Here is a 15,840-nt window from a genome sequence, read left to right as displayed (position 1 = left end):
GTGAGCACAAGAGGGACTGGTCACAGGTGATCTTCTGTTGTGCAATGTTTTGTTTATTTCAACTGGCCTACGGTTGAAGACCAGAGAAGGTTCTGTTAATTTGTTTTGACTGTCAAGATGAGATAAATTTGCTTTTGTCATAGGAATCTAACTTCAAGCACATCAGATAAAGGGACGATAATGAGAAAGGGGACGGGAAATACAGGACTGAAGGTGTTGTATCTGAATGCACGCAGTACACGAAATAAGGTAAATGAGCTTGTGGCGCAGATTGAAATTGGCAGGTATGATGTGGTGGGCATCACAGAGACATGGCTGCAAGGGGATCAGGACTGGGAGCTAAATATCCAAGGATATACATCCTATTGAAAAGATAGGCAGGTTGGCAGAGGGGGTGGGGTTGCTTTGTTAGTAAGAAATTAAATTAAATCAATAGCAAGAAATGACGTAGGGTCAGATGATGTAGAATCTGTGTGGGTAGAGTTGAGGAACCGCAAAGGTAAAAAAACCATAATGGGAGTTATGTACAGGCCTCCGAACAGATGTGGGGCACAAGATACACCAGGAGATAGAAAAGGTGTGTAAGAAAGGCAAGGTTACACTGATCATGGAGGATTTCAATATGCAGGTAGACTGGGAAAATCAGGTTGGTAGTGGATCCCAAGAAAAGGAATTTGTGGAATGTCTGCGAGATGGCTTTTTGGAGCAGCTGGTGGTGGAGCCCACTAGGGAACAGGCAATTCTAGATTTAGTGATGTGTAATGAGGCAGATTTGACAAGGGATCTTAAGGTGAAGGAACCCTTAGGAGGAAGTGACCATAATATGATAGAATTTACCCTGCAATCTGAGAGGAAAAAGCTGGAATCAGGTGTAACGGTATTACAGTTGAATAAAGACAACTACAGAGGCATGAGGGAGGAGCTGGCCAGAATTGACTGGGAGATGAGCCGAGCAGGAAAGACAGTGGAACAGCAATGGCAGGAGCTTCTGGGAGTAATTTGGGAGACACAGCAAAAATTCATTCCTAGGAAGAAGAAGCATACTAAAGGGAGGACGAGGCAACCATGGCTGACAAGGGAAGTCAGGGACAGCATAAAAGCTAAAGAGAAAGCATACAATGCGGCGAAGAGCAGTGGGAAACCAGGGGATTGGGAAGCCTACAAAGACCAACAGAGGACAACTAAAAAAGAAATAAGGAGGGAGAAGATTAAATATGAGGGTAAACTAGCCAGTAATATAAAAGAAGTTTGCAAGAGTTTTTTTAGATATATAAAGGGTAAGAGAGAGGCAAAAGTGAATATTGGGCCGCTGGAAAATGACGCTGGAGAAGTAGTAGTGGAGAACAAAGAAATGGCGGAGGAACTGAATAGGTACTTTTCGTCGGTCTTCATGGTGGAAGACACGAGTAACATCCCCAAAGTTCAAGAGAGTCGGGGGGCAGAGGTGAGTATGGTGGCCATTACCAAGGAGAAGGTGCTAGGAAAACTGAAAGGTCTGAAGGTGGATAAATCACCTGGATCAGACGGATTACAACCCAGAGTTCTGAAGGAGATAGCTGAAGAGATAGTGGAAGTGTTAGTGGTGATCTTTCAAGAATCACTCGAATCAGGGAGGTCCCAGAGGACTGGAAAATCACTAATGTAACCCCCCTGTTTAAGAAGGGAGTGAGGCAAAAGACAGGAAATTACAGGACGATTAGCCTGACCTCGGTCGTTCGTAAGATTTTAGAGTCCATTATTAAGGATGAGATTTCAGAATACTTGGAAGTGCATGGTAAAATCGGGCAAAGTCAGCATGGTTTCATCAAGGGGAGGTCATGCCTGACAAATCTGTTAGAATTCTTTGAGGACGTAATGAGTAGGTTAGACAAAGGAGAGCCAATGGATGTTATCTACTTGGACTTCCAGAAGGCCTTTGACAAGGTGCCGCACAGGAGGCTGCTCAGTAAGATAAAAGCCCATGGTGTTAGAGGCAAGGTACTAGCATGGATAGAAGATTGACTGTCTGGCAGGAGGCAGAGAGTGGGGATAAGGGGGTCCTTCTCAGGATGGCGGCCGGTGACTAGTGGAGTTCCGCAGGGGTCAGTGTTGGGACCACAACTTATCACTTTATACATTAATGATCTAGATGAAGGAACTGAGGGCATCCTGGCTAAGTTTTCAGATGATACAAAGATAGGTGGAGGGACAGGTAGTATTGAGGAGGCGGGGAGGCTGCAGAAGGATTTGGACAGGATGGGAGAATGGGCAAAGAAGTGGCAGATGGAATACAATGTGGGGAAGTGTGAGGTCATGCACTTTGGTAGGAAGAATAGAGGCATAGACTACTTTCTAAATGGGGAGAGAATTCAGAAGTCTGGAGTGCAAAGGGACTTGGGAGTCCTAGTCCAGGATTCTCTTAAGGTTAACTTGCAGGCTGACGCGGTAGTTAGGAAGGCAAATGCAATGTTGGCATTTATTTCGAGAGGACTAGAATATAAAAGCAGGGATGTGCTGCTGAGGCTTTATAAGGCTCTGGTCAGACCATACTTAGAATATTGTGAGCAATTTTGGGCCCCGTATCTCAGGAAGGATGTTCTGGCCCTGGAGAGGGCCCAGAGGAGGTTCACGAGAACGATCCCAGGAATGAAAGGCTTAACATATGAGGAACATTTGAGGACTCTGGGTCTATACTCGATGGAGTTTAGAAGGATGAGGGGGGATCTGATTGAAACTTACAGAATACTGAAAGGCCTGGATAGAGTAGATGTGGGGAAGATGTTTCCATTAGTAGGAGAGACTAGGACCCGAGGGCACAGCCTCAGAATAAAGGGAAGACCTTTTAGAACAGAGATGAGGAGAAACTTCTTAAGCCAGAGAGTGGTGAATCTATGGAATTCATTGCCACAGAGGGCTGTGGATGGCAGGTCATTGAGTGTATTTAAGACCGAGATAGATAGGTTCTTGACTGGTAAGGGGATCAAAGGTTACAGGGAGAAGGCGGGAGAATGGGGTTGAAAAACTTATCAGACATGATTGAATGGCGGAGCAGACTCGATGGGCCAAATGGCCTAATTTCTGCTCCTATGTCTTATGGTCTTATAATGGCCTGAGTATGCCTCACCAGTTTTATTTAATGTGGTGCAGAGTACGCCAGTATATACTGCTGGACGTGGTTGGCTCAAAACTTTATTGCACAAGCACTGAGTGGACTTTGGGGTTAAAGGAAAGGGTCATTTCAGACATCCGGGATGGAGGCAGCAGCCCTGGCATGAGGTGGTGGTGCTTATTTGGCAGCCTAGCTGAAGGAGCATCGGATCAAGGCATCCTTGGTGTCCCCGCCTCCGTGGAGGTTACTGAGGTCTGCCTCCATGCCCTCAATGTTCTCCTCACTGTGCTGCTCTTCTGACTCATCATCTGTGGCTTGTGCAGCTGCGTCAACATCCTCTTCCTCCAGTGGGTTCCCCCTTGCCAGTGCCAGATTGTGGAGAACGCAGCATGCAACCACTATCAGTGACACCCTCTCTGGGGTGGGGTATTGTTGGGTTCCCCCTGAACTGTCCAGGCATCACAGAATCATAGGGTTTTAATGGCACAGAAGGAGGCCATTTGGCCCATCATGTCTGTACTGGCTCTTCAAATGATCATTATGACCCACCCATCTCGCCCCTGCTACCCCCCCACCCCCCCGTCCAGAGGCCCTCCCTTCCAGAGGTTCCCATGTAAGGATTGCACAGCATTTGCCCGGGAAGTTCAAAATTCCGATGGGCAATTACCCTGCACTCAGAACCATCCAACACTCTGATTTTTGTCTGATTACAATCCTGTGAAACACGGTGGGATGTTTCACTATGTTAAACAGACAATATAAATGCAATTTGTATTTTTCTATATTGAAAGTTATATTTAAGTTAACTTCTTGCTGAGTTCTAACCTTTCTAGCTCATAATTTAATTACCAACACAGAAAACCTTCAGATTTTTTTTCTTTGTGGGAGAATCAAACAAAGAGCTTAGGAGAACAACCATTTACTACGCAATTGCTTTAAGTGCCCTAGATGCAAGTGCTGATCAGCTGATTAAAAACACTCCCAATACTCAATGATGCTGGAGCAAAAGACGAGGCTGAATCATTTGCAAGCACTTTCAGCCAGAAGTGCGGGTTGCACAATACATCTCAGCTTCCTCCGGGGGTCCCAAGCATTATAGGCGCCAGTCTTCAGCCAATTCAATTCACTCCACATGATACCAATTAAGGGTGAAGACACTAAATACAGCAAAGGCTCTGGGCCCTGAAAAATTGCAGGCAGTAGTGTTGAAGATATGTGCTCCAGCACTAGCTGCGACCCTAACCAAGTGGTTCCTGTACAGCTACAATAGTAGCATCTATCAGACATGTGGAAAGTTGCCTAGGTATGTCCTGACCGCAAAAGGCAGGACAAATCCAATCCAGCCAATTATCACCCAGTCAATCTATTCTCAACTGTGAGCAAAGTAATGGAACGTGTTGTCAACAGTGCTATCAGGCAATACTTATTTGGCAATAACCTGCTCACCAATGTACAGTTTGACAGAAGCGAGTCTTCAGAAGACCTATGGTCCTCTCCGTCACCGCCCTTGTGGAGGCATGGCTCCTGTTATGCTGCTGCTCTGCCTCTGTTCTTGGGTGGCGGAGAGGCGTCACAAGCCACCTTTTCAAGAGATAGCCCTTGTCACGCAACAGCCATCCATCCAGTTGGGCTGGAACACTAAAGAGCCTCGGCACCTGGGAGTATCTCAGGATGTAAGCATCTTGGGAGCTGCCTGGGTACCTTGCATGGACTTGCAGAATCAGCATCCTGTGGTCACACACTAGCTGCACGTTCATGGAGTGGAAGCCCTTCCTGTTGACGAAGGCACCCAGCTGACCCACTGGCACCTCGATGGCCACATGTGTGCAGTCGATTGCACCCTGGAGGCGGGGAACCCAGCAATCACTGCAGAGCCCCTGGCTTGCTCTGCCTGGCTGACCTCATCTGTACAGAAATGAATGAAAGTCAATACCCGCCTGAACAGAGCTTCTGTCACCAGCTTGATGCAGCTATGGACAGCTGATTGGGAGACTTCACACAGATCCCCCACTGACCCCTGGAAAGAACTGGAGGCATAGAAGTTGAGGGCCACTGTGACATTTAGAGCCACTGGCATGGGGTGTCCACCCACACAGTCGGAGGTGATCCCAGGCCCAATCATCTGACAGATGGAGGTCACTGTCTCCCTGGAGAGGTGGAGCCTCCTTCGGCATTGCACCTCGGGCATATTGAAGTAGCTGCATCGCTGCCTGTAAACCCTGGCAGCAGGATAGTGGCATGTTCTGTGCCCCATTCTGCCTCGGACTGCCAGCTGGCACTGCGCCCCTTGTGCCTGCGCCTCTCCTCCCACAGGTCCCTCCCCTGGAAGCTGCAATGGGACACCTGGCCTTCTTTTTCTCCTGCCCCTCTCTTCCTCCTCAGAGGAGGTGCCTCCAGCGGAGACCACAATCCCCATAACCAGGGTAACAGAAGGCTGCCTGATACCTGGAAGGGTCCACACAGCCTGAATTCTCCGGGGTCCTTAAAGACATGAAATGAAGCCTAGAAATGCTCACAATGAAGCCCCGAACAGAGATGAAACTGCCATTTACCAATAAGTCACCAGCAGAAAACCATCTATCAAACTCCTCACTACTCACGCTGGCAATGCTGCTGACCATTTTTATCCCGCCTGAGGATGAGGTTTTTAAAATTGTCGGCTGGCCGCCAGCCCGTTTTGCCCGTGCGATTTTAAAAATCGGCATCAATTGACTTTTTAATGGCCTTAACTGGTCTCTTAATTAATGGGGGGCATGGCTGTGGCACCTGCGCACGCCTGCTGAGCGAAATACCACACGATGATATCAGGACGCTCACCCTGGGTCATCGCGCGCTATTTTACACTCGAGCGTGTCAGGCGTGTGCCCACACGCTGAGTGAAAAGTTCTGCCCATGGACATGTCCTATCCCAGAGAACATCTGCCAAGTGACCAGGACCAGGGAGTTCCAATACAATAGTCGGATTTTCACGGAGTTGTGGAGGCTCCGCGGACCTTTAAAAATGGTGGACAGGACCTGGATCCAGAAGTCCCGGCCCGATTTTTGGCAGTTCCCATTTTCACTGGTAGGGAAAAGGGGGCAGAGTGTGATGCACATAGGCATGAATTACGAATCTGCTGCACCATTTAAACTTAGTGCACAGGACAACCAGGCCTGATTTTCGCTCCAGGAATGACCTCAATTGAAAGCGTGTGCTCAAAGAATTTATGGTGGACACATAAATGCTCTTGAAGGGTGGATAAGGTGTGTCAAACTATAAAGCTCTCAAGTCATTTAAATTTCTGTCTTCTAAAATTTGAAAAAAAAAAGACTGCCTGTGACTGGGAGAATAAAAAAATTGTTTCTAGCAGTTTCAATAGCTGTTTGTTGACATAACCCTAAGGGTTATCACTGTAGAATTTTTACTACTTGACTGGTTTCCACAACCTGTCATTACAACAGTAGGGTGGTGGTGGGGTGGGGGGGGGGGGGGGGGGGGGTGCTGTAATTTCACAGTTTGATTGACAGCTCAAAGAAGTTGTTAAAGGATTAGCTTTCTTTGATGTATGATTATGAATACAAATGTTTGTTTTTATAAGGGAGTAAGTACTTGAGAGGATTTAAATATATTGAATGGGCTTTCATGAATGAGAGTAGCTTTTACGTATATAGTGGCTTGGTAGTACAGAACTTGAGTATTGCTGAAAAATGTAATTAAGTCTATTATAGATACTTAGAACTTTATTTTATCTCACCTCAGCATCGCTCCTAAGGTCTACCAATTGTGGATACTGGGTGCGTTGGCATGGAGGGTGTAAGGGCAATGGCTAGTGGAGGGGGGCATAAGTTGGCATGGAGGCTTTGAGAGGCCATTGGGAGTGGCGGGGTCATGGGTTGGCATGGAGTGTAAGAGAGGCCATTGTGGGTGGGTGGGGGGCATGAGTTGGCATGGATGGGGCATGGGAGTGAGTGGATGTGGTGCGGGGTGTGGGCCACAAGACCTAATATTTAACAAAACCACTGAGATGCAATCCCAGAGAACCAAGATGGACCTTTTAACCAGCCCACCTTGGCACTGTAGCTGCCGCCAATCTGCACCAGGGGCAGCAGACCCAACTCCACCCCGCACCTGCACCCCGGAGCAAAAATTGTGCCATTAGGGGTACCTTTTCCCAACTCAAATTACTTGCCTTGATGGTGAAAATCCAGCCCAACAAGTGTGAGATTTTTTAGCAATTGTTGATACAGGCTAATGAATTGTTTGTTGTTTCGACTCTTTGAAGAAACAACATTGAAGCCCAGAGCACTGGCATATTAATCACCTTCTGTCTCAGTGGCTTTTTGTAAAACAAATCAATGCAAATTCCTTCTTTCTTTACCAGACCTCCTCAAAACCTTCTCTGCTGTAATAAAAAGTCACCCAGTTTATCCCATTCATCTCTCCAATGAAACGCTCACCTCTCATCGCCTGCATTATTGTAATGAATTTCTCCTGCACTCTCTCTCCATGACCTTGACATCCTTCCTGAAATAAAAACACCAAAGTCTGGACACACTATTCATACTGTATTTTTCTGTGCTTTAGTTAGACTTCCCTGAAGTGGGCACTGTGGGTAAGTATATATTAACGCCAACCCTTTTGATGCAGGGTGCTAAATGTTTTCACAACAATCTGTGAAGATTAAGTCACGGTTCCTAGCTTTAAATTGCAGCAGGTATGCAAAGCTGCGGAAGGGTGATTGCATAAACTTGGGGAGAGGCCAAAGAGACTACATTAAACAAGCTGAGATCACACCCAAGGTCAGGGGGCCCAGGCTGGGTTTATCAGCAAGTAGCTGCTGGAGCAGGTCATATTACTCTCATCTTCACTCAGGCATGAAACATGACTGGGGGTTAAATATGTCAGGAAGAAACAGTGTCGGACCATCCCTTCAACTGTTCCCCCTCGCCCTCCTCTGGGTGAAAAAGCTTTTCCTCATGTCCCCTCTAATCCTTCTACCAATCACAGATAATTAATAATTACAGATACAAGTAAATTGAATCATCATTAGCAAATACAGTGGTGAAATGAACAGAATAGATGAATAGTGCTGAGATTTGTTTGCAACAGTCTGGCCCTTTTAATCTCAACAATATTAACTCAACATTTTATTGGATTCTCAAATAAGGTCCTTTATGACACTTCCTTAGTGGTGACATATGAATGCTGCTCAGTTTGGGTTCCACCAGGGCCACTCAGTTCCTTACTTGTATCTGTAATTATTAATTATCGGTGATTGGTAGCAGGATTAGAGAGGACATGAGGAAAAGCTTTTTCACCCAGAGGGTGGTGAGCGTCTGGAATTCACAGCCTAAGTTGGTGGTTGAGGCTGAAATGCCCAACTTTTTAAAAGGGATCTGGATCTGTATCTGAAGTGCCTTGGCTCAGAAAAGGCCAAAAAAGCTTAACTTCAGAGATGAGGTGAGAGTGATTGTCCTTTACATCAAGGCCGCATTTGACCAAGCGTGGCATCAAGGAGCCCTCGAAAAACTGAGTCAATGGAAATCAGGGGGAAAACTTTCCAATGATTGGAGTCATACCTAGCACAAAGGAAGATGCTTGTGGTCGCTGGAGGTCAATCATCTCAATTCCAGGACAGCACTGCTGGAGTTCCTCAGGGTATAGGCCCTACCGTCTTCAGCTGCGTCATCAATGACCTTCCCTTCCATCATAAGGTCAGAAGTGGGGATGTTCGCTGATGATTGCACAATGTTCAGCATCATTCACGACTCCTCAGATATGGAAGCAGTCCATGTCCAAATGCTGCAACACCTGGACAATATCCAGGCTTGGGCTGACAAGTGACAAGTAAGATTTGCACCACACAAGTGCCAGGCATGACCATCTCCAACAAGAGAGATTCTAACCATCGCCTTTGACAATCAGTGGCATTACCATCACTGAATCCCCCATCAACATCCTGGGGGTCACTATTTACCAGGAACTGAACTGGACAAGCCATATAAATACCATGGCTACAAGAGCAGGTCAGAGGCTAGGAATCCTGCGGTGAGTAACTCACCTCCTGACTCCCCAAAACCTGTCTACCATCTACAAGGCACAAGTCAGGAGTGTGATGGAACACACTCCGCTTTGCCTGGATGAGTGCATCTCCAACAACACTCAAGAAGCTTGACACCATCCAGGACAAAGTAGCCCGCTTGATTGGCACCCCATCCATGAGTATTCACTCCCCCCACCACTGACGCACAGTAGCAGCAGTGTGTACCTTTTACAAGGTGCACTGCAGAAATTCACCAAGACTCCTTAAACACCTTCCAAACCCACGACCACTACCATCTAGAAGTAAAGGGCAGCAGACACATGGGAGCATTATCACCTGCAAGTTCCCCTCCAAGCCACTCATTATCCTGACTTAGAAATATATTGCTGTTCCTTCATTGTCGCTGGGTCAAAATCCTGGGACTCCCTAACAGAACTCTGGGTGTACCTACACCACATGGACTGCAGTGGTTCAAGAAGGCAGCTCACCACCACCTTCTCAAGGGCAATTAGGGATGGACAATAAATGCTGGCCCAGCTAGCGATGCCATCATCCCATGAATGAATAAAATAAAAAGACACTTGAAGATAGGATTAGTTGTTGATGTCTGATGAAGGGGCTTATCTAATGAAGAAAGGTTGAACAGGCTGGTGTATGTCCAAACGTTGGAGTTTAGAAGAATGAGAGGTGATCTTATTTAAACATTTAAGATCCTGAGGGTACTTAATAGGGTCGATACCAGGAGGATGTTTCCACTTGTGGAGGAGACTAGAACCAGGGAACCCGGTTTAAGAATAAGAGGCCTCCCATTTAAGATGGAGATGAGGAGCATTTTTTTCTCTCAGAAGGTTGTTAGTCTGTGGAATTCTCTTCCCCAGAGAGCAGTGGAGGCTGGGTGATTGAATTTATTCAAGGCAGAGTTATACAGATTTTTGAAAGACAACAAAGTGAAGACGGGGGCAGACAGCAAAGTGGAGTTCAGACCACAACCAGATCAGCCATGATATAATGAATGGCCGATTAGCTCCTAAGCCCTATGTTCCAATGTCTCCACAACTAAAAAGACTGCAAATCAGCACAAACACTGTAGGTTTAATACGATGCTTTCACTAGTGATGTGGATGCTGGGGTAGTACTGCCAGCATAGCAAAACAAAGAGAAAATTACAAATCCTTCAGTCGGATATGCTATTAAGGTAGCTGAGAGAAAAAGAAAAGCAGGAGAAGAAGAGAAATAGAGGCCAGATTCTTCTGTTCTGGAGTCTAAGTTCAGTGGCAGCCACAGGAGTCAATGTGATTTCCAATGTGGGGGGGCGGGGTGGGATGGCTGACCATGTGCGATCTTGCGCTGTTCAGCTCATGACCGATGCATCTCCAAGAAGCATGGCAAATCTCCTGACAGGGACGGGCTTGAAGTCACCTTCCCTGCCGTTACCTCATGTGGTCAAATCTAGGTGCCATATTTAAAGGACACCCAGACAGCCTGCACTATCCCTTCCACTTTTGCCTGGCCACTGCTCCACCCTTCCCCACTAACTCTTCCTCCCTTGTACATCCTCCATGTAATTTGCACTGTCACCACCCAGTCTCAAGCATAGACTGGCATTTATAGATACTTCGAAAAGAGGACAATGCAGTGGCAACTCACCATTAATCATGGAAGAAGGTGCATGCCACTTGTGTGCAGTCGTAAAAGTGAATGTTCTAATTTCTCACTGACGGGGAACTTAATTTGGAGGGGAAACTTAATTCCAGTGAGGTGGCATTTTAATGAGCATGCATGACCATGCTAAAGGGCTTCCAAATATTGTTCGTTTGGAAGATTGACCTTCCTTTAAAGTCCCGAGAACGGAATTCCTACAGTTCATCCGCCGTCGGGAAACTGATTTTTGGCCTCATACTAAATTAAGTTCCCCTACCTGCCAAGCTCTGCTGCTGGCGGGACCGGAAGATTTGTCCAGAGTCTGATGCTGCTTAAATCGCTTTCATTTCATAGTGTCAGTAGGAGCTGTGCTTCCTTTACTTGCTGCTATTGTTAAGTCAGCTCGGCCTGAATACAGACCCCAAAACACAGTCACTCAAACAATAACTGAACATCAGTGACTCAGACTGAGCTGTGGCCATGGTAACGTTAAGCTTGAACTCAAGCACAAACACGTCATCCATTTCTTGTGCCTGGCAATTTCCCACCTTTAACCTTATTTGATGTTGTTGGCACAAGGTAAAGAGTCAGGCATATAGTTAACCTGAAAATCTCACACCCAGCATTTGGCCAATGTTGGCATTTTCCAATGTAAGAGATATATAATATCTCAGTACTAATTATAATTAGATTCTTTTGGACTTGATAGTCAGGAGAAACTTGGCTTGAAACTGCTCTGTAGGCCTGGGCCATAGCAGTATATAATGGGGACCATGTATTGCTCCTGAATCCCGCATCCTTTCTGCCCACGCCTAGACACTATTGAAGGTTGACTGCAGCCCTAACTCTGACACTTGCTCTACTATGTAATTATCTCAGTGAATGTACCTGCAAGTAACCTGTAGTCTGCATTCTATACTGTGTCACATTGATCTGGGAAAGCTCATAAATGGCCGAACAGCTTCGATCCCTCAGTAATGCTGCAATGTGCTAGTTGACATGATGATCCAACACTTTGAAAAACAAGCGGGGTCTGTGTTGCGAGTCTAAATCGTAATGAACGGAGGGTCTCAGTTTGGATTCCCTATCCGCGCCATGTTACCTCTTGTCAACCTGAGCTAAGGAAGAGATTCACTCAGTCAGGATTCCCATTCTTGATTGCCATAAAATGCCTCTTACTGGAGAGTGGCAATGTGCATATCAGGTGAGGACAGAACTGAGATAAAAACAAAAAACTGCAGATGCTAGAAATCCAAAACAAAAACAGAAATACCTGGAAAAACTCAGCAGGTCTGGCAGCATCGGTGGAGAAGAGCAAAGTTGACGTTTAGAGTCCTTATGACCCTTCAACAGAACTAAGTAGAAATAGGAAAGGGGTGAAATATAAGCTGGTTTAGGGTGGGGGAGGGGGTTGTTGGGACAAGCAAGCAGTGATAGGAGGAGATAACCAAAAGATGTCACAGACAAAAGAACAAGGAGGTGTTGAAGGTGGTGATATTATCTAAAAGAATGTGCTAATTAAGAGTGGAGAGCAGGATAGGCAAGGTAGCTCTAGTGGGGGTGGGGTGAAATAAACAATGAGTGGAATACATTTAAAAATAATGGAAATAGGTGGGAAAAGAAAAATCTATATAAATTATTGGAAAGAACAAAAGGGAGGGGGAAGAAACGGAAAGGGGGTGGGGATGGAGGAGGGAGTTCAAGATCTAAAGTTGTTGAATTCAATATTCAGTCCGGAAAGCTGTAAAGTGCCAGTTGGAAGATGAGGTGCTGTTCCTCCAGTTTGCGTTGAGCTTCACTGGAACAATGCAGCAAGCCAAGGACAGACATGTGGGCAAGAGAGCAGGGTGGAGTGTTAAAATGGCAAGCGATAGGGAGGTCTGGGTAATGCTTGCGGACAGACCGAAGGTGTTCTGCAAAGCGGTCACCCAGTCTGCATTTGGTCTCTAAAGACCTTCTAGGTCCTCTGACATGTCCTCCTTCTTACTTAACCGAGGTTTTCCACCCATGGTAGTTGACAGGGCCCTCAACCGTGTCCGGCCCATCTCCCGCGCATCCGCCCTCACGCCTTCTCCTCCCTCCCAGGAACATGATAGGGTCCCCCTTGTCCTCACTTATCACCCCACCAGCATCCGCATTCAAAGGATCATCCTCCGCCATTTCAGCCAACTCCAGCATGATGCCACCACCAAACACATCTTCCCTTCACCCCCCCTGGCGGCATTCCGTAGGGATCGTTCCCTCCGTGACACCCTGGTCCACTCCGCCATCACCCCCTACTCCTCAACCCCCACCTACGGCACCTCCCCATGCAAACGCAAAATATGCAACACCTGCCCCTTCACTTCCTCTCTCCTCACTGTCCAAGGGCCCAAGCACTCCTTTCAAGTAAAGCAGCATTTCACTTGCATTTCCCCCAACTTAGTCTACTGCATTCGTTGCTCCCAATGCGGTTTCCTCTACATTGGGGAGACCAAACGCAGACTGGGTGACCGCTTTGCAGAACACCTTCGGTCTGACCGCAAGCATTACCCAGACCTCCCTGTCGCTTGCCATTTTAACACTCCACCCTGCTGTCTTGCCCACATGTCTGTCCTTGGCTTGCTGCATTGTTCCAGTGAAACTCAACGCAATCTGGAGGAACAGCACCTCATCTTCCGACTAGGCACTTTACAGCCTTCCAGACTGAATATTGAATTCAACAACTTTAGATCTTGAACTCCCTCCTCCATCCCCACCCCCTTTCCGTTTCTTCCCCCTCCCTTTTGTTTTTTCCAATAATTTATATAGATTTTTCTTTTCCCACCTATTTCCATTATTTTTAAATGTATTCCACTCATTGTTTATTTCACCCCACCCCCACTAGAGCTACCTTGCCTATCCTGCTCTCCACTCTTAATTAGCACATTCTTTTAGATAATATCACCACCTTCAACACCTCCTTGTTCTTTTGTCTGTGACATCTTTTGGTTATCTCCTCCTATCACTGCTTGCTTGTCCCCCCCACCTTAAACCAGCTTATATTTCACCCCTTTCCTATTTCTACTTAGTTCTGTTGAAGGGTCATGAAGACTCGAAACATCAACATTGCTCTTCTCCGCCGATGCTGCCAGACCTGATGAGTTTTTCCAGGTATTTCTGTTTTTGTTGAGGACAGAACTGAGATCTGCTATCATGATCTTCATGAGTGAATTGCCTGCCAAGATTCACTGTCAAGTGGTACTATCCCCATAGAGACCGATAACCTATTAAAGAGAGAGGGATCCTCATGGCACTAACGAGAGAAAAACACTGGACAGAATTTCACTTTTTAAAAACTTTTACTGTAACAAATCACTAAAATCAATGTAATTGAAACATTAATTAACAAGCAAAGAATATCTGAAATAGAGGTAAATTTAACTTTAGTTGATACAATTGTCTAATCCACAATCCCTTGTCCTTCTTGTCTTTCCAACTCTATTGTAACGCATAGTAACATAGTCTCTGCTCTATTCTGAGAGACCTGCTTCACCACAAGGCTCTGTCCCAAATCTGCTAAACAGAAAACTGTTCAATTCAGAGAGAGTCTTGCTTGTTTTCCCTCACATGAATTCTCAGTATGTTCTGAACTACCAAACAGAAAACACAGGCTGACCCAACCCCACTGCAATTAGCTTTCTATTTACCCTTTGCTTTGTAACTGCTCATCACAATGGCAACCTCAGGTCACATGGGAAAATTGCTTTGCCATCAATCCGTTATTTGGAGAATGAAACATCGATACTGTTGCCACATGACAGAAACTGGCTTGTGATAGGAAATACCTTATTAATCCACAAGGGCAGCAAAGGGGGTCAGTTTGGGACACGGAGGTTACAGAGGGAAGATATCTTGCCCACCAAAGGAAAGACCCTGCCTAGAAAATCCACCACATGCTAAGTTGTTTTACCTGTAAGATCATATTTTTCACTGTAGGGGCTTGACCACAACTTTGACTGGAGAGGCCAGAACATGCTGTTGCTTGGATTAAACCATTGTGAATGCATCACCAGAAACCTCCAACCTCCTTTTTTCTTCAGTGAACTAAAAGAGAATTCTCAGGCCTGCAATGTCTCCAAATACCATCTTAAAGAATTAAAGTAATAGTGATTCCTCAGACCCTTCCAAGATATCTGTTCATGCTACCCATTTTTTTCTTGAGTGTGTGCGTGTGTGGGTGTGTCTTTCTTGAATGACTGAGTGGGTGCTGTTGCATTTTACATTTCAGATGTTGAGAGAAAATAAACATTAATTCCTTCTTTTAATCTGAATATGAGGAAAACTTCGGGAGGGCAAAATTCTTGGTCATTTAGCTCCATAACCTGCCTTTTTCTAGATCTGTTAAATATGTGTTCTCACACCAATCTTTCTTCAGAAGCAGTTCCATCACCTAGAAGGACAAGGGCAATAGGTGAATAAGGACACCGTCACATCCAAGTTCCCCTCAAAGTCATACAGCATCCTGAGTTGAACATATAAAGACTTCCTTCATCATTGCTGGGTCAAAATCCTGGAATTCCCTGCATAACTGCACTATGGGAACACCTTCACCACAGGGACTTCAGCAAGTCAAGAAGGAGACCCCTTCTCAAAGTCAACTAGGGATGGGAAATGAATGGCACATCCTGAGAATGAACTAAAAATTTGATATACCCGTATTATTGACTTGGGTGGAAATGGAAGATTTCTCATTATTGAGGAGATTTTGAGTGTTGACAGGTTTCAACAGCAGCTCCAGTGTGTTTTAATGTCTCTTTAAAATTAAGAGATGCTTTTGTACAACAGGCCCAAACACCAGTGTCATGTATCAGGCAAACAAGATGAACCACATGCTGCTTTTGTGATGTAAATACCTTTTTGCAGCGCCTCTGTGTGATAGAACAGGAAGTCCAGATGGTTCAGATAACACGAGCCACTGCAAAGCCTTAGAGTGGTTCATGTGAGGGATTAGGGGGGTGGGGGTTAGCCTGACTCTGTTCACAAACTGTCATCATATAAACTTCACTGTTATATGAACAAACTCTCACGTTCCATCACAGATGTTTATCGGTATGCCTCACTGAGCAT

At 45.9% G+C, this 15,840-nt stretch overlaps 1 long non-coding RNA gene across 1 annotated transcript; it reads left to right on the top strand.

Moving 5' to 3' along the window:
* The first annotated feature begins 209 nt into the window (after positions 1-209).
* Positions 210-14,785, top strand: LOC144683274 (uncharacterized). Its single transcript, XR_013577217.1, has 3 exons — positions 210-249; positions 7,653-7,680; positions 14,710-14,785. It is a non-coding gene; the product is annotated as an uncharacterized LOC144683274 (long non-coding RNA).
* Positions 14,786-15,840: the final 1,055 nt, after the last annotated feature.

This window comes from Cetorhinus maximus, chromosome 8, assembly GCF_964194155.1.
Source record: "Cetorhinus maximus chromosome 8, sCetMax3.hap1.1, whole genome shotgun sequence".
NCBI lineage: Eukaryota > Metazoa > Chordata > Chondrichthyes > Lamniformes > Cetorhinidae > Cetorhinus > Cetorhinus maximus.
The sequence above is the reverse complement of the archived record's forward strand: the minus strand, read 5'-3'. Positions and strand labels throughout refer to the sequence as shown.